This window comes from Dromaius novaehollandiae, chromosome 2 (genome assembly GCF_036370855.1).
Source record: "Dromaius novaehollandiae isolate bDroNov1 chromosome 2, bDroNov1.hap1, whole genome shotgun sequence".
Classification (NCBI taxonomy): domain Eukaryota; kingdom Metazoa; phylum Chordata; class Aves; order Casuariiformes; family Dromaiidae; genus Dromaius; species Dromaius novaehollandiae.
Window position 1 is genome coordinate 80618552 of NC_088099.1, and position 24502 is coordinate 80643053.

General features: G+C 42.9%; 1 protein-coding gene, 1 long non-coding RNA gene and 1 other non-coding gene across 8 annotated transcripts in view; 2 read left to right on the plus strand and 1 right to left on the minus strand.

Moving 5' to 3' along the window:
- SEMA5A (semaphorin 5A) overlaps window positions 1-14731 on the minus strand; it is a 315605-nt gene extending 300874 nt beyond the window's left edge. For 2 of the 6 annotated variants that reach the window (XM_064506837.1, XM_064506840.1), the window contains exon 1: window positions 13950-14100. The gene's annotated coding sequence lies outside the window, so the exon portion shown is untranslated. Of the gene's footprint in view, window positions 1-13395; window positions 13675-13949; window positions 14102-14327; window positions 14423-14709 lie in introns of those variants that run through there. The other 4 variants (XM_064506843.1, XM_064506838.1, XM_064506844.1 and 1 more) reach the window with 4 other exon arrangements.
- Window positions 14699-20564, plus strand: LOC112982720 (uncharacterized). Its single transcript, XR_003259047.2, has 2 exons — window positions 14699-14831; window positions 18423-20564. It is a non-coding gene; the product is annotated as an uncharacterized LOC112982720 (long non-coding RNA).
- LOC112982728 (small nucleolar RNA SNORD123) lies at window positions 18256-18324 on the plus strand. The gene has a single exon (XR_003259049.1). It is a non-coding gene; the product is annotated as a small nucleolar RNA SNORD123 (small nucleolar RNA).
- Window positions 20565-24502: the final 3938 nt, after the last annotated feature.

The window sequence follows — 24502 nt, forward strand, 5'->3', positions numbered from 1 at the left end:
CAAATTGGCCATTTTCTGATCATTTTTGCAAGCCTTGGAAAGCAATCAGCACTGCTTAAAAAAGACAGACTTAAGAAACCAAAGCGCTTCTGAAGTTTCAGATTTTAAATGCAATTTTTTGTTGCAGTATTTCTGCCATTTTGATGCAGTTGCCACCCAGAAGAGCTCTGCAACACCATTAGGATTTCTTCTGTGTCAGAGCAGCAGCAGGTTCTATGTGCTCTCACCCCACCCCACCCCCCCACCCCCCATTTCACTGAAATTGGATATAATTGACCTATTAACCTCTACGGCACCTCCCACGGAAAAAGTCGGAATGCCTTTACAAAATATTTGGCAAACAGCATATACAAAGTAATTTCACCCCCCCAGAGCAGGGCAAATGTATTATACCAACTACGGCTTCACTAGATGCCACAGCTTGGTATTTAGCTTTCCCAAAAACCCATTCTGCATTAGACAGTTTCTTAGAAGGTATTACTGCTTTCCTGCAGGTGAAGAACTTGAAATGTGAATAAATAAATAAATCTCACTTAGAAAGTGAAACAGATCTGCAGAACTTATGCTCCTCCAAGGAACAAATAAGGACCCAAGAGCCTTGTGGCACCCTACCCTACTATAGGCCCATTTCATTGGGTAAAAGCCTACTTTTCTTCCCAAAACCACTTACTGAGTGTTCGCCCAAAAGCAAAAATCAAAACTCACCTAAGGCATCAAAATACTCACCTTTATTAAGCAGTACCAGCTCATACAGTTTTTCTCTCTGTTTCCGAACCCCAAAAGCATCCAGGACTCCAGCGCTATTTCAAAGCCTGCCATTACCTCGCTCTGGCAGGCAAACCCAAAGGGCCTCTGCAATGACTGTGAACAACTTGCACCTCTGCCTCCCCCCCCCCAACCTACTCCATCACCCTTGCATATTTGTAAATAGGTTTTTCTTTACTGCAGCAGTGAACTGTACGTCCAGTCATCCAAACTCTTCATGCCAGTGATAGCTTCACTCTCAAAAGTGAGGTCAACTGAAGATATTAGATATCATTTCAACTAAGGATGGGGGAAAAAGTTAATCCACCAAGCAGCTGTTAAAATTTTCACCTATTAAATATTGTGAATAATTATAAAAAACTATGCTTAAAAAAAAGTGGGAGTGAAGCACAGAATCATGATTTTTAGAGCCAGAAACCTTAATTTGAAAGTCTCTTTAGTAATCATTTCCATAAAGTATAAGATTAAGACACTCAGTTTGAATACTAAAAATGATAGCAACATATAGTTAAAGTGTAACAGAAAAAGGAAACACTGATTTTGTTTCTAGATATTTTTCTTCTAAGACAGTATTTATATATACATGCTTACCCTCTGTTGTCTCTCTCTTATCTCCCTCCACATTGACAGGCATCTACATTTCTATATCAATATACTGACTGTCATACATGGAAACAAAAAAGTCAATGTAGCCTTTCCCCATACAACTAATCATGCTCTATTATAAGGCCCACAAACATTCAAATTAATCGGACCGCAATACCTGCGTTGTTTTCTCCCCCCAAGTGTTACTGGCCCCTAGCTCAGGGAGCAGCGCCCTTCCTGCAGCCCACGCAACCCAACTCCGCGGGAATGCTGCAGGCGAGCTGCTTCAACATGGAAGGAAGTGCTGCCGTGCTGAAGCCCGCTGGCTGCCCGCGCGTTATCAGAAATGAGTCGGGCTCTACTCAAACTCCAGGCCGACACTCACTGGAGCTCTGCCACCAACTTCCACTCACGCGGGGCTGGATCATACCGTTTGAGATGTCTCTGCCAAGACCTTCTTTTAACACACTGCACGTTCTGATGCCGGACTAACAGGAATAACAGTAAGCCAGCCTGGCATAAAACCATAAAACACTTAAAATAAGTGTGTTCTGATTTGCTTGAATGATGGAGGGTGCTGAATGTTATCGAGCGCTTGTGACCACCAGCAGTGTCATGTCCAGAATACAAGGCTAATTTTAGATTGCTGGATGAATGCCACTATGGGATATGCTATTTTTACCAAGTTGTAACATGCCTGCCCAATGGCACAGCTCCACTTTTACAGTGTAAGGTAATTAAAATCTCCAGTTACCGGTTGGCTCAAATTGCCACAAAGTCCTTTTGCAAAACTTTTCCTCATATTTTGACCATCTTTAAATGATAGAAGCTTAGGAACAAACCCAAAACAAGTATCTAGAAATGGAGTATTTAGAAGAGGTCAGCTGCAGTGTATACTATTCTCCCTCTTCTCCACAGTCTCTCACACCAAAAGAACAGTATTTTAAATATATTATTGCAAATTTCAGTTCAATGCACAGAAAAATCATACTGAAGTAGTTTCCACTCTCTAGACGGACTCTTCCAGTTGTCTGTACTATAATGACCTCAACTACCTCTGTCTTACTGAGCGAGAAAATAGAGTCAAAAACGTAGTGAATGAATGAACACAGTAATAAACATATTACTGCATTCTACATAAAAACATGGATGCTGGGAACCGCCATTCATGCAAATTTAAATTTAGACCCATAATTCGCCGAGTACAATGGACAATCCAGTTTTAAGTAAGGGTTCATACTACAGAGCTGCTCTCCAGCTTTCCCAAGGAGACATTTTTAACCACGGTGCCAAGTCGGCAAGTTTGGGGTGAGCCTTAACAACAAGGGGTTAAGATTTCTGCACCTCTGCTCCTGTGTACTCCCCATACGGGCCATGTTTCAACAGGCAGACTCAGACCATACTGAGAGTTGTTCCTTCTTATGATAGATTTTAATAAATTTTTAATCACAGAAATTCAAATGTGACCATAGTATTGGGTATGCGGCCTGAAGTAAACAAGGCAGCACATCCTCGGTCAAAAGCTCCAGTGAAGACAACCCCAAGAGTCAGGAGGAAATGTAAGCCAGAAACAGTTACATGAAACACAAGAACACCCATGAGAAAGAAAAAGTCTTTATTTATTAAAGGCCACTTTTTCCCATTCTAATACTTGTGATCTGTTTTTGCGGGTTTTCTCAGGTATGCTTAATTAAACCCAACTTTGTTCAAAAGAGCAATTAATGAATATGGCAAGGCGGCAGCTTAGCCCTGGAGGAGCCGCTGACATTTGCTCATAGCGAAGCCTGTTCATTAATTGCTCCCTTCCTTCTGAGCCTTCTAATGATACTTTTGACACAACCCCACAAGTCACTGTGACTTATTCCTCACAGCCAGAGACGTCTGCACTATGTTAAGTTAATAAAATTACCTTTGGAAAATTTTCAAGCAGATACTTAAAAGACATGGTGGGGGGAGGGAAGGTTTGGACATGCTGATACTGGAATGACAAAAGCCATACCAAAATTCTACTATCTTCAAGTATACTTTGTATTAGAGATAATCTAAGCAAACATGTATCTGTTCCTTATTGGCCATAACTAATGGCGTTCAGGCAGGAAGGCCCCCATGCTATTGCAGCCTACTTGAACCGGGTTCCCACAGCAAACCGAGCAATGTCATTTCACAGCTGCTCTTCTCATCACAAGTCCTCAGCTGACCAGGAGGATTGGCTTCTTGATCACTTTTGGAAGAAACATTTGTTTTTCAGAAACAGAAGGTGGAGAGTAGTAGTCTGGCTCTGTGTTTAAAGAAATTACGCTGAACCACAGATCTCTCTAAGCGCTAAAACAAGCTATTTCACACTGACTTCTCAAACCCAAAATAGATAACCAAAGCTAATCCATAAACTAAAGCATGTATTGAGAGTGCATTTTATAACTGCAAAAACTTATTTGCCTCCATAACATATGCACAGCATCAAGCGGTTCGTATAACCACCCGAGTTGTACTGTGAAGCACATAACTCTCAGAAGCACAAACCAAGTAACTAACAAAGCGAAGGGAAAGTCAGTACCTGGAGAAGGGCTGAAAGCCCTGCAGATCCACAGACCTTCGACATCCAAATGAAAACAGCATCTGCCCTCAAAGCTAGTGACATGAATCCAGTTATCCTGACCTAGTTCTCTGATCAGAGATTCTGTTTCTGTAACTCATATTATACACCAAATCCTTCTGCCTGCCCATTATTTGCATTCGCAACACCGCCATCAAGCTTCGTGCAGGTATGTGTGAGAGAAACTCTCCATCAAGTATTTCATCAGCTAATTGTATATCTCTGCGTACTTTAGAATGACAGAACCGGAGCAGTGGACACAGCTAACCTTGCTTCTCGAACTACTCAAAAAGGAACCCAAGCCCATGAACAGCCAAGGCTGGGTGAGGAAGAACATAGGGAGAGGGTGCAAGCCTGAGCAGGGTGTGGGGGACCTGCACATAGTGGTGGAGAGAAGCAAGAAAGGCCGTCACAATTTCCCATTTGTCCATATCCAGTTTACTAGCACTCACCAGGTCCACAATGTCCTACAACGGAGAGGCTCTGGCTTCTTCTGAAGCTTTTCATCCCCACACATCCAATATATCCTCTGTCCTTCTTCTTCTCCCACTTCTCCTCCTGTCCCTATGCTAGATACAGAGACTGTGATCCTCGATGGGCAAGTCACAGCATGATCTGCAAACTACACCAGCACTGCCATTCAGTTTTGTTTACACACACGAAAGAATCGCCCTGAATACCTGCAGAATCATTTCTTTACTAACATATAAACACCAAAAATCTTGCAAGCTACAACAAGTGATTGTTTCAGAAAACATTTATAATCTAGTAGCAGAACGCAGGAGTGCCCCGGCCTCCCTTACCTTAGACTCCATCCTGCACATGGCAGAGCTAGTAGAATTAAGTCAAATTACTAAGAAACAAAGCAAGGGATATTCAGATTTTTTTTGCCTCAAGATTTGCTTTACACAAAGCAAAAAGGAACTCCACAGAGCACAAAAACTCATTTTATTGACTAGAAAGAAACTATGCTAAAATTTAGCTACTATATCCCATAGAACATTTATTTCCAAATTTGTTTGGACCATGAACCAGTGTCCACGTCCACCCTCAATATTCCCCTTCACAATCATTACGCAACCTTAGCACCCAACCCTTAATAGAGCACCCTATAAAAGCAATGTAGTACTGTAGATGGTCTCGGATAACATACTAGGATTTACCGATCACACTTTTGGAACTACAGCTGCAAATCTGAGGGAGCAGAAGAGGAAGCAGTCTGAAAGATTTAGTAATTAATATTTAATAACTGTACTTAAATCTTAAACCATAGGTAGACTTAATCAGAATCTGCAGCAAGAATGCATCATAATACCTAAGGTAAACTTTAAGAACCACTTGCACTTAGAAAATGCTCATCAGCTTTTTTAAAAAAAAAAAAAAAACACTGTATTAAAACCCCAAATTCCTAGTGCATGTGAGTTCTTATTACTGTAGCCCAATTCATTTGGCCATGTTTCTAGCCCGCCTATGCTAATATAATTTCATAATATACCAAAAGCCTACAGTTCAAATTACATCTTCTGAATCCAGCCAAATCATATCATGCCTTCTGCCTTTAAAAGATCTCTGTATAGCCATGATTAATGATTAAGTTACATTTATTTTATTCATTTTTTCGCCCACTGTCAAGCTAAGCTGGCTCCAGCCTTTCCTGCAGTCCAGCTTGCTCGAATAAAGCTAACAAGTTTATGAATTTTAGATACTCCACATAATCAGTATTTGATTCTGACATTTCTTTGCTCTTCAAAGAGATGAGCTTTCGAGCTCAAAAATAAAACTATCAAAACCAGTGTTCGGATCTTTATTTCAGTTCACTTTGTCTTTTGGCATGGTCCTGTGCACTAACCACCAGACTAGGGCTGACTAGTTTACTGCCCTTTAGAAAGGTTTGTCTATCCCTCCGCTATTATTTTTTCGTCTAGGAGGCTATAGCAGCAGTTTAGCTAAAACACAACAGGGACAATACGACGTAGCCAACACTGCTGCTTCAGAAACTGGAGTAGGCTGCCATCACATTTGTATATGCACATGTGTGCATGTATATGTACTCACACACACACATATATGTAAAAGAACTGGAAGGTACGGTTAATTTTGACCATGCATACAGTAAGCCAGGAAATCTCTACATATGCTGTTTGTGAACATTTCTTTAAGAAACTACAAATGTCATAGATGCATTTCACAATTCACAGAAAGCTTATGAATTAAACATAGGTTTTACTTTCAGGAGGGAGCATCGTTACGATCCAGTCACTAGATGAATTTCATTCTCAGACCCCCACTGAACTGTTCCTACATATAAGTTACTACCCAAATGAGTTTTGCCTATCATAGCCCAGATATAATTATAATACATTTTTCACACATTTCTGAAGTATCTATCCACCACACTGACTTTATTATATGGATGCGTTAATCTTTCTTTGGTGCTTCATAATCCTCAGCAAACTGAACATATCACCTGCAGGTCACAGTCAGCTCCTACTCAACAGAAACATTAGAAGTCTACAATTAGCTAGTGTTTCCAGTTTACTTCATAACATAGTGCACAAGATACCAGAAATCTTACTATTTAGATGGCTCTGCAGAGTGACTCACCTGCTTCACTTCATGTGCAGAAATACAGTTGAACCCGCTGGGAATGGTCATTACATACAAAAAAGTATGAGCAACATTGCATGAATGGAGACACCACCTCTAGACACCTTGGGACACAGGCTGGGATTAAAAGTACTTAATACACAGCATGAAGGATGTTCAGGAACAGCCAAGTATTTCTTCCCCAACACTGCTCAGTTCAGTTATCAGATCTCTATAGAAATTTATACAAATGCTCATGGAATCGCTGTTCTTCCTATGAAGATTCATTTGCAGAAAAAGATTATTGATGCAGAAGCAAGAGCATTCAACACTTCTTATCCATAATTTCTTACAAGGTTTAAAATGCTGTAGTCATCAAATAAGTGAGAAGGTTACAAGGGACTCAAATATTCCATAAAGCAGCATTTCCCACAATGCAGAAAGAAGGCAAGGGGAGACAAGCACTTCGCTTGCAAGAAGGGAACCAGATCCACTGGTTACAACCAGAAATTTCTGGATCCTTTGGTTTTGTTTGTAATTGAATTCTCTAGATCTGATTTCAGGTCTAGAAAAGTAAGTCTTTAAAAATGTCCCTGTGTGCAGAGCACCTGAAACAACTGTGGTCTCAACTCTTCCATCAATTTCAAATGTTAATTCACAGACCAGTGACCAAATTTTCAGTGTTCACACTGTCAGTAATCCAGAGCTTACTGGAAAAGGTAAGAAAACTATACATTTTTTTGTTGAGGCTGATGAGAGTAGCAGTAAGAGAGGAAACTGTCTGACTTTTAACGGACTTTTTATAGAAGATAAAGGAGTTTCAGAGGTGAGAGTAGGATTTTTTTTTTTTCCCCGAAAGGACAGACCTACCTTTCAATGATTTGAGGAATCCTACATCTACAAAACTAACAAATACATACAGTTATGAACCAAGTCCAATTTCCGAGTAATTCACAGTAGATCAAAAAGGTAAGCAAAGCATATGAATTTTTCCCTGCAAACAAACGGAGCTCCCCTTTTTGAAGTCACACAATTCCTGTATTTCCATGTATTAAAGCATTAGTACTACATCTCTGCAAACTGGAACTCTTTTTTACCTTCTGGGGAAAAAAAAATTAAAACTCAGCAACTGTACAATTGAGGTTAAAGGAAGAGCTTTGTCAATAGCCATCTATAAGAGGAGGAACGTGTGTCTTCCAAGATGCAGATAGTCCACTGCAGGCAACATGTTCATATGGGTATTCAATGGAAATACCCATTTCACTCAAGTTATTGCAAAAGCACTTCATGATACCAGATTTGAGAGACAAGAGCAAAGACTCAAGTCAAAAATCAGAATTAAGTGTTTACCTGTAGTCCAAGACTTATATACACACACACACACATATATTCTGATCCAGATTTCTCTCTCTCACACCCCTCTAGATCTGGATGTAGGAACTGGTGCTTTTGACAAATCAAAGCAAGTGTCCAGAACAGTTATGTCACTCTGTCCTTCAAGTCCCAAAGTTTTGGGGGTCTAAGGTCCGACAGACAAGCTCTGGTGGCCTGAGCTCCAGGTTTCAGACAGGCAATTACCCTGAATTTCCCCACTTCCAGTACCCTCAAGGGCAACGCAACAAGGTGTTGCACCTCAGCTACCTCAGTCTGCAAGCCTGGACTGCCAGTGAGGATGTCCATACATCTGCATCTCTGTCCACCTGCAGCCTCCACGAGAGCGCCCGTAGCCTCACACAAAAGCAACACAGCAAAAGGCTACACAGACAAACTAACCCGCCAAGGCAAAATCCACCAGAGCTCTTCTGTCAGTCCTAAATCTCGTCGTTGTTCAAGAGACTAATCAGAATTGCTGTCCACACGCAAAATCCTCCTCTCCCCTCCTTCCTCATGTCACAATATTCATCCCATGCTCTCAGCGATGTTGAGACCACTGCCCGTAAGGCCTTACTGGGATCACTGGCCATGTGTACTTCAAAGACAAAAATTGTATTTAAAAGGATCAGTTCAGCACGGCTCCACATAATCAATTACATTGGCACAATTAAAAGGAGCCAGTAGACAACTGATCAACATAAAGACCCAGAATTGCCAGAGGACAAAAAACACAACGACATCACCACTCTCCCAGTAATACAGTATACTGTACCTACAGCTGCCTGTCTTTGGGGAATGCAGCACCCAATGTTTGTCAGGTCACACAAAGATGGCTTTACTAAAAGACGGGAGATAAAAACTTAAGTATATTATCAAGGGAGAGTCAGGATGTGTACTTGCAATGTCAGAAATGGGAACAAAAGATGCCAAGCCTACCAATACCACCTTTAGCTATGTCAGCATTCCAGGCAGTTTACGAGGCTGACCATTCAGTCTCCTGGCCCACTCCAGGGCTGATATGCCTTGAAGAGCACTAAGAGGAAACTGTCCTCTTTACTCCTTTTCAAAGCCAAAATGCCATTTTTTTTATCTCAGCTACAACGTGAGTCCCATATTGGCAGTACTAGGTGATAAGACATCACATGCTAATAGCAATTTTCTGCACTTACTGTCTTCAGGCTCCCCTTAAACATTCATACTAGCTACTTCAAAATCATTGCTTAGGTTGGAAAAGTGAGAGAGGAAAAGCACACACAGGAACAAGAGAAGCCAGATTAAAACCACAATTTTTCACCCACTGTTTTTGATAAGATAACCATATCATTCTACTGCGAGTTCAAAATAAGAAGCTGAACATGACATAACAGACCAGGACATCAAGAACGGAAATCAGATAAAGCAACATGCAAGCCCAGCAGCGCTGGCAATTTTGGGAGGACCTGCCAGGAAGCCCACCACAGAAAACAGCGGTCACTGACTACAGACAAAATCCAGTCTCTTTTCACAGCCTACAATTCTGACTATTATTTAATGCAGAAAGACTAAAACTTTGCCAGGCTTTGAGATGCACAAGGCAACATGCATGAGCTACCTCCCTGTAACTGTAGAAGTCAAGAATTTTCTGAAGAATTTTCTGAATTTTCAGACAAGTTCAACACAAACAGCTCCATCCCAAGGTGCCTTTTCCCATACCAAAGCCACTTCAGCAGTGTTCCTGTGTCACTGGCAACACAACTGTCACTGGGCTTCCACTGATACCAGGCCACTGAAATGATCCGGGTTAAGCAGGAGGAAAAAAAAAAGAAGAAAGAAAAAAGAAGAAAAAAAAAGAAGCTACAAAAAGTAAAAAAAACAGGAACAGCACAGAGGAGAAAAACACAGAGGCAGGAATTTCTGAAGTGACTTTATGCTGGAGAAAACGCAACACAGAACAACTACCTGAATATTTTTTTTAAACCACAACACAAATATTTGTCCAGATACCTTTGTCTGGAGAGCTCACCAGCAATAGAAACAGTGATTCAGCAACAACCTTACCCTGGGCCATAAGAACAGAGAGCAAAATTGTTAAAATACCTTCCCTCTCTAGCTACAGAGGCCTCACAGTTAAGTCTACTGAGCACCCTCAATTCTCAGATAAACCTAACTCTAACCAGAAAGCACCTTCCAGTAGCATGCTGATGGTGCCTCTAGACTTGCAACACAGAAAAGGAAGGAAGCAGATGAGGCAGCTCAGTTTTGGAATTCAGAAAGTAGGAGGCTTTAAAAACCAAAAAATCCCACAGTTTGTGCTATGGCCATGCAATACGGCATCTCTTCAGGCCATCCCGTTCATGTTATAAGCCAATTCAGTAGCCATCACACACAGTGTAATGCGTTCATCCTGTGGACGCACCCCCAACATTACAAGCACAGAAGGCAGCAGTGGGCTGCATTTCACTATTCGGGAAGTTATTTCTATAAAATTCTGCTAAAGCTATAAAATAGTGCTAAATGGTTGCACGTTGCCGTTCTTCTAGCAAGGATTTCAAAGTCATCAAATTCTATGTCAAATATTCAGAGCTACGCAATCACTGCCCTTCAAGGGAAACAGCAGCAATTCCCATTAGGCTACTGTTGAGTTAAACCCATGACAACAGTTAAAGACCCAAGTTAAACACACAGCAACACATCTGCAAAGTTTTCAAGGCAGACTTCACATCAATTCCTGAATGCTACTACTATCACTCACAGAACATCACGTCCTTTGAAGCTACCTGACTTTCTAACATACACCGGGATATAAGTAGAGATTTCTTCCCTGACCCTCCAAAACTCTTCAGAATCTCTCACATTTTATTAGCATTTTTATTAACATATTTATTCAAAAATAATGAGTACAGGGATAAAGAGCTGATTTATACAGCAGACAGCTGCATTGTTTCACAGGACCTCAGAGAAGATACAAATTAGAAACAAGTACATTAATAAATCCACTAAATGACAAGAGATTTACACGCTTTGTTCTTTGGAATATACAGTCTTAGTAAAATCAAGACCAAAGCACTAATTAGACTGCAGTTCTGGGGACAGTAGCTTGGTTTACATTTGCTAACTTCTTGACTAACATTAAGCAAATGTTAGTTAAGGTTGCATTTAGATGCAACCTGGCAAATTTCTTAAATAAATAACTGGACACATTTGCAAAGCAAACAAACTAAAACAAACAACCCAACCTTTTATGGAAAAATGCTTGTTTTAATGGCAAACTATACCTAAACTGCAGAATTCAAGCTGTGCAATTCACCAGGTTTCTGTAAAAATTGCAGATAGTAGACTGCCACCTGTCTTTTACCAGTCACATCTGCAATGCTGCAAGCTGGAAGTGAAAACTAGCCTACCATAAACAGCTGACAAAAAGCTAGCTATCTCACAAGGGTCAGTTTGAAAAATGTTTATGATGTTTGCAAAAAACCTTTATTCTTTGGAATCAGCTTCAGTTTTAAAAATCCTTTTAGAAAAGACCAAAGACACACTTTGCAGCTTAAAATTATTTTCAATAAGGAATATGTACACATGCAAAAGAGGGCAAAAGGATAATAATGAAGAGAAAAGGACCGATTAACAATAATTTGGAGAAACTCAGCATTGACAAGAACTCCACTTATACATATCCATAAAATGAAGTTACAGAAAATTAGACTTCCTCAGTGCTCCTCCTTCTAATTACAGCAGCAATCATACCAAATTATCTCAGTTGCTATAGTAACTTCAGAGCATATATCTACTAAATATTAAGATAATATCAGCATTTTATAAACCAGCTATTAAATCTACAGCTAAATTATACATCAGTGCTACTCAAAGTGCAGTGAACACACCATGTTAACCAAGTATTAAATGCTGTTTTATGCTAAATAACACAGCACTGGGTTTACACACGCACACATACTATCAGCTGAACTCCACCTACGCATCTCACAGCACAGAAATAACTCACTGCAAACACTCGGCGATGTCGCACTTGAAAGATTAGGGTGCAGAAAAGGGTCTGCTCCTGTTCATCCAGGGAGCTCATCCGTCTGCTGAACTCCTTCCCACAACTTTTAACAGCCAAACTGAAGTTGGCAGGATGCTTATGTTGCACTTCTGCCATTTACAGCTTGCAGCGCACAGGTTATTCACCAAGAAGTAATGAACCTCGTTCAGTGATAATCCTATATTTCTATGATACCATATCAATAGGGGTTAGAATCCACATGCTTTGCTAAGTAGCTGGAGAGAAAACGCCTTTTCTCCTGGAAGCAACAGTAATACGTGCTTATCACCCCCTGCGCAGCGGGCAACCAGCTCAACAATCCTGCTACAACCAAAATTTATGGATGATTACAAAGTGCACAAGCACTCTTACTACCCGTAAACATTTTAAGAAAACAGCACTGGTTAAAGATTAAAAGAAGTGATATTAATGCCTTCAGCTTCATCAAAACAAAACTCTGTTCCAACATCCTAAGGAAGAGGCAGCACAACTTAAAAGCAAGTGTTTACACTGCTTAGCTCAAAACAACCTCTTGAACAGAAAAGTAAACTGCCACCCTCCAGAGCAAAGGCTTGGCTCTCAGTAGGACTTCTCACAGATGTGCCACATTAAAGAGAGATAAACCCGTAAGTAAATACAGTAAAATTAGGTTATCATTACCTACTGGAGGGGAGGAAAGGGAACACAGCACAAAAACACAGAAGCCTAGCAAAATCTTTCACGGGCTGAACAAAGTGCTTTAGGCCACATCTTAGCCCTTCAAGATGGTAATACGCTTTTCACTGTATCATGCATCAGGTTCTTCAGGAAAACATATGAAACACATCAGCAATTCAAGGGAGTCTTACTTATCACCCTAAAGACGCTGAAACTGCTGGAATTAAAACTTGAGTGCAATTTCCCTTGTGAAAATTCTGTTTTACAGAGCTCTAACTGGGCTAGTATTACATACAAAAATTCAAATTAAGAGCATTCAGGCAGCTTTCAGAAAACCCAGTCTTCAATTAAGCTATTTTAGTGTGGCTAGAGCTTGCATTTGCTATAACTCTAACAAGAATTTTTAGTTGTAGGCTTTATGAATGCTTTTCCGAGTTGGAATCTTGCAATTTCTAGCTGTAAACACAGTAGGTCTTTAGCGAAGCAAGGCTCTGTGTGCATGCATGCATGCATAAACCTCTCCTGTTAATAGTACCATTTGCTGAAGGACCGCACGCCACTCACAGTCCTGTCCGTCCCCCCGTCCCCGTCCCCCCCCCCCCCCCCCCGAAGCACACTGGGCAATTACGGTTGTGTAAGTCTAACGTGCATGCTGAGCATCTGGGCTGGTATGAGAAACCACCATAGCTATCATTTATCTGGTGAGTAATCCTCATGAAAATAAGGATTAATACAACCGACTGGGGTGTCTCCTTCTGTGTTATCACAGAACGCTAACTCAAGCTCTGCTCCCCAAAAGGTGCCAAAATACACTTACACAACAGGTCAAAGCCGGTGCAGCTGCCGCATTAAACCACAGTGACAATAAAAGTACACCAGGACTTCACATCGCACCGCAGGAACAGGCTGCGCAGCATCCCGCGGAAGCCCCAAGTTTCCAGCACAGGTCTCCGTGCCGCTGGTTGCTGCTCCCCCCCGGGCAGCACGCGCAGGAAACTTCCCCTGCGGGAGCCGGCAGCGCCGCTCCAACGCGTTTCCCAGCGACCAGCCGTTCAGTGCGCGCCGCGGCGGGCGCAGACCCGCGCAGCGCCTCCGCGGTCCCTCCCGAGCCGGCAGCGCAGCCCGCGGGGGGTTACCGCTCCCGCCCCGCGGGGCCCTAAGGCGGCTCCGGCCGCCCCTCGGCAGCACGGCGGAGGCGGCCGCCCCCCGGCGCGGTGCGCCCCGCGCTCCCGGCTCCCCCTGCCGGCACTCAGCCCCCGCAGACCCCCGGGCGCCCCCCGCGCAGCTCCCGCGCCCGCCGAGGCGGCTCTGCCCGAAAGCCCCGGTCGGCCCGGCGGGCGCCCCCCGCGCAGGCGGAGCAGGCAGCGGTACCTGGGGATGCCGGCAAGGCTGCACCTTGCAGGCTGCTGCCGCCGCATCCGCGCCCCGCGGGCTCCCGGCAAGTTGGAGGCGCGGCCCCTGCGCGCCGCCCCCCGCACTCGCCCCGGAGCCGGAGCCCCGCCGCGGGGGGCGGAGCGCAGCGCCGCGCAGGCACGCGCGCAGGCCCTGGCGCCGCGCAGCGTGGGTGCCCCCGCGCAGACCCCGCCGCGCCCCTGGCGGGGGGGTGGCGCCCGGCTGCCCGCCCGCCCCCGCGCTGCCCCCTCCGGGCCCGCCACGAAGTTGCAACTGGTTGAGCAGCCCGAGATGTTTGCGCCCGGGGCTCGCTGGGCTTTTTTTTTAGTTCTTTTTACTTATTTATTTTAAACTTACCGCAGCCCAAAAAGCGTGACCTGCGGCTTCTCCTGGCGAGCAGCTCCGCGCGCGGCGCCCGCACAACCCCGCGCAACCACCACCGGCGCGCAGCGGCGGGGGAGGGAGGAAGAGGAGGGAGGCGGCCAGCGAAGGGCAGCGCGGCGGGGCCACCTCTGCTTGCCGGGGCTGCGCGGAGGCGCCGCAGGTAGCGGCGCCCCGGGGTAGGAGGCGGCACCCGCGGACGCTGCAGCGCGGGGGCGGCACCCCCGGCGGCGGCGGCGCGGGGCCGCAGGCGCGCAGCAAGCGAGAGCCGCGCGGGCGGCCGCGGCGCGGAGCCCCGCGGCCACGTAAGAGCCCGCGGGTGTTCCCCCCCCCCCCGCCTGCCTTCCCGGCTACGTACAGGGCGACGTGCCGGCCCCGAAAGTTTATTTTTAGGCCCTGGGAGAGTTGGCGGCGGAGGTCCCGTGCAGCGGAGCGGCCCGCAGACGTGGCAGCGCGGCGCGGCTGGCGCATCTTCCGCAGGTACGTGCGTTGCCGTCCCGGCACCCAGGCGGCGTTTCTGTGCGTGCCCTTCTTGCGTTTAGCTCATCCATCCGTACTGAACCGGTAGGTTGTGTTTGTTCATACATATATTTTAATGCATTCCATCAAAGTGGTTTTTTTTCCTCCTTTTATGAAAGCAGTTGCATGTTTCTGCTGCGAACCGCAGCACAAGCTGACTCTGTTAGTTGTAGCAGGATCTCCGGGTAGAAGAATAAAGCACCGAGAGTTTATTAAAACAAACAAAAGCATGGAATTGATACACAGTAGAGTAATCCTGTAAAATATACTTAATTAAAGCAGCCAGAATCAAAAGCTCTATGCGAGCCAAAATGCAAACCCAAATTGCCTGAAACATCCAACTCGAGGGAGAATGTTAACTTTGGCTATGTTATAAAAGAAACGTGTTCAAGGAGAAATGTTAATGAAAGTTCATAATTATCATTAAAAATGAAAGCTCTTGAATTTGGAAGATCCTTAATGGCTGCTTGTTAGTTTAAAAAAAAAAAAGCAGAAATATGAAAGGCCAAACTCTTACTCCATTCCAGTCATGTAATCCTGACAGCCAAGCATGCTTCCCTATTTATAACAACACAGTTTTATATCACTCAGACTTAATGTATATTTTTGTCACTTTCCTGTGAAATTCCCTTATCTCAAGAAAATGCTCACGTAGAAAATAATGTGTCTGGTCTTGAAATTGCCATCAAAGTAACTGCAGATGTAGGATGATTCATATACACAGTCTGTTAACTTGTTTGGAATGTTTTTAGGATGTGTCTGGGGACGCCACCGAATCTCACATTTTCTATATATCTTCATCTATTACAATAGCTGTAGATTTTTTTGATAGGACATATATGTGCTTTTCTGACTCCTTAAAAACAAAGTGTCAGTATTTTAACATGGAAAAGTAGGCACTGTACACGCAAAACCCTCTTCCAGTTAAAAAAAAAAAAATCAAAATTTTAATACCTAGAGTGATGTACTTTTAGCCCCTAACAACTCTTCTGCACTTTGGGTGTCTAAGAACAGGTACACACGTAAGAAAAAGGATAAAGAGACTTTTATAGCTATTAAATGATACTGAATTTTGATGTACAGTAATCCTAATAAAAATTCCCAGAAATCGTACTTTCTCTGTATAATCCCCAGAGTTTTTAAGTCACATGCTTCAGATTTCACCACCAATCTCACAAAAGAACAGTACAGAGATCAATGATTAATTATTTTTCATTTTACTTTGTTTTGAGAAGCTTGACGGAAAAGAACTTAAAAGGTCCATGAAACTGCTCATTAGAGTAACCATGTTTGCAATAAAGCTCTACAACGTAAGATTGTTTAAGCCCTATGTCCCAGGGCAGAGTTAAGTCAGATGGGTTGAAGAAGTCGGACATGAAATTTTAAGCAAAACGATCCCCAGGCATGTTAGAGTTATAAGTCCCACTGATTTTTGGTTTGGGTCTCTACAACTACCTTGCAGAGTGGTGTCTGGATCCCAGGCTAAGCCTCCATGTGCTACTAAATGAGAATGCGATAAATAAGAATGTCCTAACATGATCTAGGAGTATTATGCTGGGGGAAGGGAAAGAAGCAGGGGAAGTTCTACTAGCTGATGTAAAGAGGAAAAACATCCTTGCAGGACCTAGTCCCAACTCCATCCTGCCTTCTTCCAATACAGATCCTCCTCCTCCTCCTGCGCACTCTGTTTTTCTATCATTAAATTCTTCACTGTTGGATCCCTCCCTCCAACAAACCAGGGCCCAGCAGGCTCAGGGGTGGCAGCATGAGGAAGCTGGGAGGTGGTGCAGTGGGAAGAGCAAAGGCTGCACACCCGGCTTTCGGCCAGCTTGGTGGGAAGCCAGGTTCCAGCTCCTCCCTGCGGTGGCAGGATATAAAGCAGGGAAGGGGGTGGATTTCCATCTGTTTGAGTAGGAAAGCCATGGGGTAAGGGAAGGCCTGGCTTCAGATTGCCAGTGAAGAGCACCTTGGGCAGTATGTCTGCCTTTTATCGGTTTAATAAACAATGTCAGATAGTAAAAGTCCAAAGTTCAAGTTAGGTCAAAAAAAAAAAAAAAAAAAAAGAGGAGGAAGAAAAGGAGTTAGCTTCAGTAAAACTAAGCCTTGAGCTGTGCCCCCATCATAGGGAAAAGGGCTAGCTTGCTCCACAATAACAGAGTTCAAAGGCTTGCTTTTTCACTCCATTGAAAACATTAGTTGTTTTTGTTGAATTCAGCAGAGACATATGCAAGAAACTTTGAAATCCCACAGTTAATTTTTTTTTCCGACCTCATCATCATCTGCTCAGGAGAAACCCTGTTGCTGACTAGAAACTTTTCAGAGCAGATCAGCAGGACCACGGGGCATGTAAACAAGCTCCCTTTTTTGAACCAATTCCAAAAAAGCACCAAGTCAGTGCATTCCAGCATCATGAATGCACCTTGTTTATGTGACTTTGCTGAGAGGGATGGAGACACACAGAGGTGCTGATGACCCTCTTCACTAAAAAAGGCCAGAGATCTATTCACCACCACTGTTTCTTAATTCTTTTCTACTGAGATTTAGGAAGATGTTTGGCCTGCCGGGTCAGAGGTGTGCCACTCCTCAGTATTCTTGCCTCCGTTGAGCATAGTCATCTTCCAAGGCTGGGTCATCATGAATCTGCTATATTTAAATGTCAGGGACTTCTGATGTTATATGGAAAAATATGGATGCCTTCTCCATCGCAGGAAAGCAGAGGATTAAAATTGGCCCTGTGCAGAGGGTTCCAGTAGGGACATATACTGTTAAAAAGTAAGACAGGCAAGACTGTGCAGTGCACACCCCAGGAGCAGACAAAAGACTAGTTCAGACTGAACACAATTCTGATGGGCAAAAGAACCGTTGCAATACTCAGTTTGCATCACAGGGAAATGAATGTCACGGGTGCAAACTCTCGCTTGTTTGGGGTTTTTTTTGTCAAATTATTGTCTCAGATTATGTGCTGTAGCTGAAGGTTACGCTGACTAGCATCTGTAATATCTAGAGATTAGGAACAGCAAGATGAGATTCTAAATTACTCAACTTTTGAGAGCTAGATGTTCTCCGGACAGTTTTTTTTTTATTTACTGTTTGTGATCAAAAGAGAGAATAAAGCAGTATTTCTCATAGTATTTGTATGTTTAAGGATCTTTTTAAACAAAATGGTATAATTTTATGAATGCTTAAGGTGATGTTTTCAGCACAACTCTGTAGTATAAATAAAGGTGCACTTGTATTTATAAATGCGTTCTGTGAGCTTATTTTACTAATTGCCTCTTTCTTTTCATTAAAGTCTCTGACAGATAAGGCAGTTAAAAGTTGTTAAATAAACTTTAAGTAAGGACCATCTAATTTCAAGTCCCTAAAAGATGATGATCAGATATTTGGTGAAAATGATGACTTCTGGGGTGCTGATCCATGTGACCTGAAAAAGCCATCCATTTCCTGATTCACCTTCATAACTCTTCTAGGGGGGAAAAACCCACAATATTTTAGAAAGAATATCTTCAAATCAAACAATTTTTGTGTGTGTTTTTCTGTCTTTCATTTCAGCCACTTCCTTGAACCGCCACCTTCCAAATGAGGAGCAAGATGGGGTGAGAACAAGGAGTGCCTTGGAGAAATCCAGTCCTAAAGTTTGAGGAGTGGAATTAATAGGAAACATCAATAACTCTGGTCTCTTAAATAGGTCAGAACATTGGCTTAAAATTAGGAAAAGTTATAAACGTGGCCTTACTACATTTGAACCTAGGTTGTGGATTTTTTAATTTAATAAATAATAAAAATATTAGCATGTCTTTTCCTCCATGCCGGATGACATTACATTCTGCTGCTTTTAGCTGTGCACAGCTCTCCCTTATAGACTACTTTAACTTTGATTTATTGCTGGTTAGCCCCGAGACCCCTCCTCATGCGAGGGTGGGCTGTGAATCAGCAACGTTGGCTGTTCCCCTCTGTCTGCCCTTCCATAATCAATACTGGATCCCTGTGTTACCAGACTGCCCAGCAGCACAAGGGCGAGTTGGGTGAAGAGCACGTGTGTATGACCGTATTACTGCCAAACGGTCTAAAGCACATAGTATAGGGCTTATCTAGGCTTGAGGCTTTTATATTGGCCTTTTTATGGCTGAGTGGTAGAGGTGATACCTGGCGTAAGACTTGCCTTCGTAGAGATGGAGCATCACGATTTTGAGAACAAATCCAGACCAGTTGCATAGTCATCATACTTTGCCAAAATGGCCATGGCGCTTTGATGTAGGACTAGGAGCCCTACATCCAATTTCCCCCAGGAAAGCACGCCGAACAACCAGTGAGTGCCAAGCAGTTGGGAGTACGGCAGGGGAAGGGACTGGGGGGTTGTCTGTGCCCGAGGATTTCGGAGTATGTTCCCCAAGTAGGCTCAGCCCTTAGGTGGCTTTAAAAAAAGTGGCTTAGCTAAATCAGAGCAAACTGCTGCGTCTGTTCTTATTTTAAATAAATATTAAACAATATTAAATAAATATTAAATAAATATAGCACATTTTCAATCCATTAAAAATACATGTAAATTAAATTGAAATAAACTACAGAGTCTAATCAGAAGAAAGCTGGTTGTACAAAAAGTCTCACCTCCTGACTTCAGTGAGTTCATTTATAAAGTGTATGGCCAAGCTCTCACTCACACACTGCCATTTCACTCTATAACACTCACAGTGCAGGCAGGAAGAGAAGCACTCATCAAGCGGGTTTACATGAGAAGCAAAACACACACAGGAACTTTAAAGTATACAGGGCATATCATGATTTTTTTTTTTTTTTTTTTTTTTTTTTTGCTGCCATACGTTCCCTATCAGATCAAATCATTTAGTAGTAGTGAGGAAAGTTAGAAGTCCATTTCAAGTCAGCTTTTCCTCTGTTGCTCCTACACTCTGGTCAATCACTTGTAATGTAAAAGCTAGGTGGTGTTATTCACAGGGATTGTGAAAACAAAACACCTAACAACTGGAAAGAAAATGGTGGCTTGGGGGGTTTTTGTGTTTTTCTTCCTTTCCTGTTTTACACAAATGGCAACAGCAGTTGCAGGCCACCTGCCTTTCTGCAGCAGCACGAGCAGAGCTCCTGGGGCAGAGCGCCATTGCTGCGGGAAGCCTGCATGGAGCTAAAGCCGCCGGCGGTCGCGCCTTTCGCCATCACGCAGTGCTCTGCGCTGGAGCAATGCTCGGAGCACAGGGCTCCCCGCGCTCTGCAAGCAGGTGTGAGCTCTGCTAGCAAAGAAGTCAATTGCGTGTGTTTAGTGCGGGCGGGCCATTTGAAAGCATGCAGCTCTTTCTACTGCAAACTGGTCTTTCATTCAAATTGCATAAATCAGCCTGCGCTGCAACTTTGTTGGTTCTGAGGCTAAAAGAAGCTGATGCTCCCTGAGGGGAAAAAAAATGTAGGAAGCAGTAGGGTTACCAGGAGGTACACTGAAAATGCACTGGGTAACTCTAATTCTAGTATTACGTAGCATTTGAGTGTTTGACTTTAGTAGGATGCAATGTCAGCTATTTGGGGTAAGTTACTTTTTTTTGTTAAATTTGTATCCTTCTTGTTGCTTTCCGTTGCCTGAAACAGTTGTAATTACTGAATTAGTTTTAATCACAGACACTGTATTTAAAAATGTTTTTACTGATTTTCTTTGTATTTTGGTCAATAAAAGCTGCTCCATTAAAAATATTCTGGGTTGATTATTTATCGTTTTGGCTGGACACATGAAAACACATAAGAGATTTTGCTGAAGAAAGCAACACCTAGCCTGAGTAAGCTCCAGGAAGCCAGAATATGATTTTTCCAAGCCTAAACTTTCCAAAAACAAGCCTTATTCTAAAACACATACTAGTGTTTTAGAATAGGTCCTGTCAAAGAATAAGAGCCACCATTGCTTCGTAATTAGCCCAGACTCATTGAGGTTTTTTTTCTACCTAACAGGACTCTGAGGTTCATAAAAGATACCAGATTAGAGTAAGGAGGCTGAAAGCAATGTTGGCCTTATAAGTCTATTATCATGCTTTAAATGCTACCAGCAGATACCTAAAGACCACCAAGACTGCAATATCCACATGCCCCGAAGTACTTCTCCTCTCACATGGCCATCCTCAGTTCAGAGCAGAAGCTGAGAGCTTTTGCGTGGGTTGGTATGTGCACGGATGGTGCTGTATAAACAGGGCAAGTGTCTGTTCATTACGACTGCTGAATCACCAGCCCTGCTTCACAAAGGATTTTAAAGGCTGGAGCTTTAAAGTAGTTGTAGCAAGACAAACTAGCTAATGAAATAATTTGCATAAAAATGTCAGATTTGCATAGATTTTGGCAACTGTGGAAGACAACAGTGAAGCAGAGAAAGTAATATGTAGGAGCTACATGGCTAATGCTATCTTTATTCTAATAATCAATTCCTTCTAGTACCAGAAAGACAACATTAAAAATAGGACTCTCAACAACAGTATGAGTGCGTGTGCATGCTCGTGTTGGGGGCTTGTATCACCTCAACAAAATAAGGATGTCAAAGAACATCTTCATCCAGCTGCAGCTCAAACCCCTCATGTGTGCCAACATTCTTGAATTTTCTTAAAAATAGACAACTTATGTCTCAGACACAGCAGCTTGGACAAAAAGATGGGAACTAATTCTAAAGTTAAGGACTTTCTCAAGAAAAATCTTCCCAAAGCATTCTGAGTGCTTTGCAAATGGAGACATCTAGCACAAAGAAAGAGACAACAGGTGGGCTCCAGAATACATCCAGATAGGAGAACAACAAGTAGCCCACTGGACTTTACGGAATTGGCAACTTCTGGTTGTGGCACGATAAATCATCTAACAAAAAGGAATTACTTATGTACATATGCATTAGCAGTGATTTATAGGAGGATTTTAGGTAGATTTCTCCACGAACCAGAAGTCAATGCCATGTCAGAGCAGATGCACATGGAAGCAAGCAGCTCCTTGAGATGAACTACGGAAGCCTGCTTTCCCTGGGCTGTGTCTGACATCTCAATGGCCGTACCCTCAGGTCCTCTGGCTTTTCATACACTTGCTCCTGTAATAGTCTCACCTCCTGGCTGTGCAGCCTATACTCCCTCACACCAACACGTTCTTGCCACTTTTCCCATGCTCTTTGTTGATGAAAAGATGAGATTAACATACCTCTATTCAAAGTTTAATGGTTACCGCTCCCAGGGCCAGCAGGCACAGAGCTGTGCTAGAGAAGGTCTGGCCTTGCTTTGCAGCAGGTTGCCAGGAAAAGCCACCAGCTCGGCTAATTCCCTGGGATCTTTCTTCCTTGCTGGATACAATAAGGGCATCTGCATCACAAATTTTGCATTTTTGGTCAACAGCGAATCCTTGGCAAAGATTTCTCTGACTTTACCAGGAGCAAGACCAGGTTGTATCATTTCTAGAGTGACATGATCAGAAGCCCTTTAAGCAAATGAAGTGCCTACATTTCCTTGCACACCACTAAAATAGGTATTCTGCATAATGACTGTGATTGGAGAAGTCAGTGAGGAAAGACTGAGAGGGTGGCAAAACACACTTTGAATTTGTTAGTAGAGATCACGAAAGCAAAACAGAATTTTCTCATTTTAGACAGTAACTGTCCTTTCAGTTGTAATATGCAGATCACTCATCCAAAAATACACATAACTAACATATAGCCTGTGTTTTATAGCTAGGCAACATCAAGAGTACAGATCTTTTGATCTGTTTAAGAGCACAACAATACTGATTAGTACGAACACTGTGTTTTCATCCATAAATATCATACCTTAGAAAATAACAATCTCAGTGTTTATATCTGTGTATTTTCTCAGTGGCTAGCACAACAGGACTCTGGTTTAGTTTGGATCTACCATTGGGTGTTACTGTTACACCAGAAGATATAGAAAGTGCATAGAAAGATATGCACTGTGATTTTTCTGGGAAGGCTGATAAAAGGTCTCTTCAAGTGTGATGGAAAAAAGCCATAGGTGCTCAGATATAATGGAGATATATGGAGAGTCCTACAAGACCCAGGACTTATGAATGGAGTGTCTAACTATATCTAATTAAAATGTCATTAAGGCTGCATTCGGTTTCTCAGAATTTAATTTCCTGACTAACACATATCTTTCCTTGGTATTTATTTTCTGCTTTTTCTTGCAACTCCCTGCCCTGTAACTGAAATTAAAGTGCTGGAGGAACAAACAAGTCCTACTGATTAGGGGTTTTTTCAGTAAGATTATAAATGAAAACACATTTGACTAAATCCTGTGGAAAATGTAATTTGTTATGTCACAGCAGTCACTCGGCATGTGTACAGCTGGGTTTGATGATACCAGACCCTGCTTCTTATAGAATCAATAGCAATGGCCTCAAGGAAGGAAGGGTAAATGAAGAAAGACTGATGACTTACAGGCTCAGACTAATTTGGGTCATCAAAAGCTAAAGGGGAATGTTTTAACTTGCCAACAAATTACTATCTCAATGCCAAGACAGAGGAGTGGAGGCCAAATTAACGTCTCTTGTCTCATTTCAAAAACATCCCATGTCTTTTACCTAAGTCCTTTTGATTATTTCAGAATAGAGAAGGGAGAAAATGTTGTGCTATGTCAATATATCACTTAAAACACTTTCTAAAAGAATTAATGAGAGCATAACAAATATTAAATGTAGGATTTTCAACAGAGTTTGCTGCAGGCCAGCTTTAATTCCACCCACTTAAAAAAGAAGCAATACACCACTTTTGAAAATCCATCAACACCCCATATGTTTGTGTTAGTTCCATTCGAGGTGACCCTATTAGAAAAGCTCCATCCTGGAAAAATCCAAGAGCCTTGTTCCAATGCCTGGATCAAAACAAAAAAAACCTTTTATCCCTCCAAATGTTAATTATTGCTAGCATAGCCAAAGCATGGGCTGACTCCTCCAAGACCCCATCAAGGTGTCAGTCACTAATGATGCACCAATAGCTCCAGCTGTGCAGTTGCCATGGGACCGCTTTGCAAACATGTCTCTAAGCTCTAGGTGAACAAGCGTATGACAGACCGCATGCTCTTCAGCAAAGTAATAGTAACAGAGGACAACTTTAGACAAGAATTGTGACTCTCTACCAATTTCCTCCTACCGCATCCCCTGATACGGACCGAAGGCTAGAAGATCAAGGACTCTAGGCTAAACTCAGCTCCACAGTAGAAAACCAAGAGCAAAGAAGGAAAGCTGGAAACTTTTTATGGAATAGTTTTACTGATGTGGATGCTCACTTCTGTTCTGTGTATAGAGCTCGAGGATTACTTGGGACAAAGAAATAAGAAATGAAAGAGACTAAAAGCAAGCACGTGAGGAAAAGCAATAAGGCACAAAAAAAGCAAGGAGTGCAGAGAAAGTGAAAAGGCAAAAATATATCACCTTTCACTGTGGCAACAAAACACTAAAGTGCTTTCTCAGTACTATGCCTGAAACCCATCCATCCTCTCCCCAACAGCATTCAGATAGAGCCCCTCCACTGGGAGCACTCGGGCTCCTCAGTATATGAGCAGTGATTAGGGCAACAGCCCACCTAGCCTAGGTGTCCTCTCTGGCACTCACCAACATCAAATGCTTACAGGAGGTTGTAGCCTGGCAAACATACAGCTAGTCTC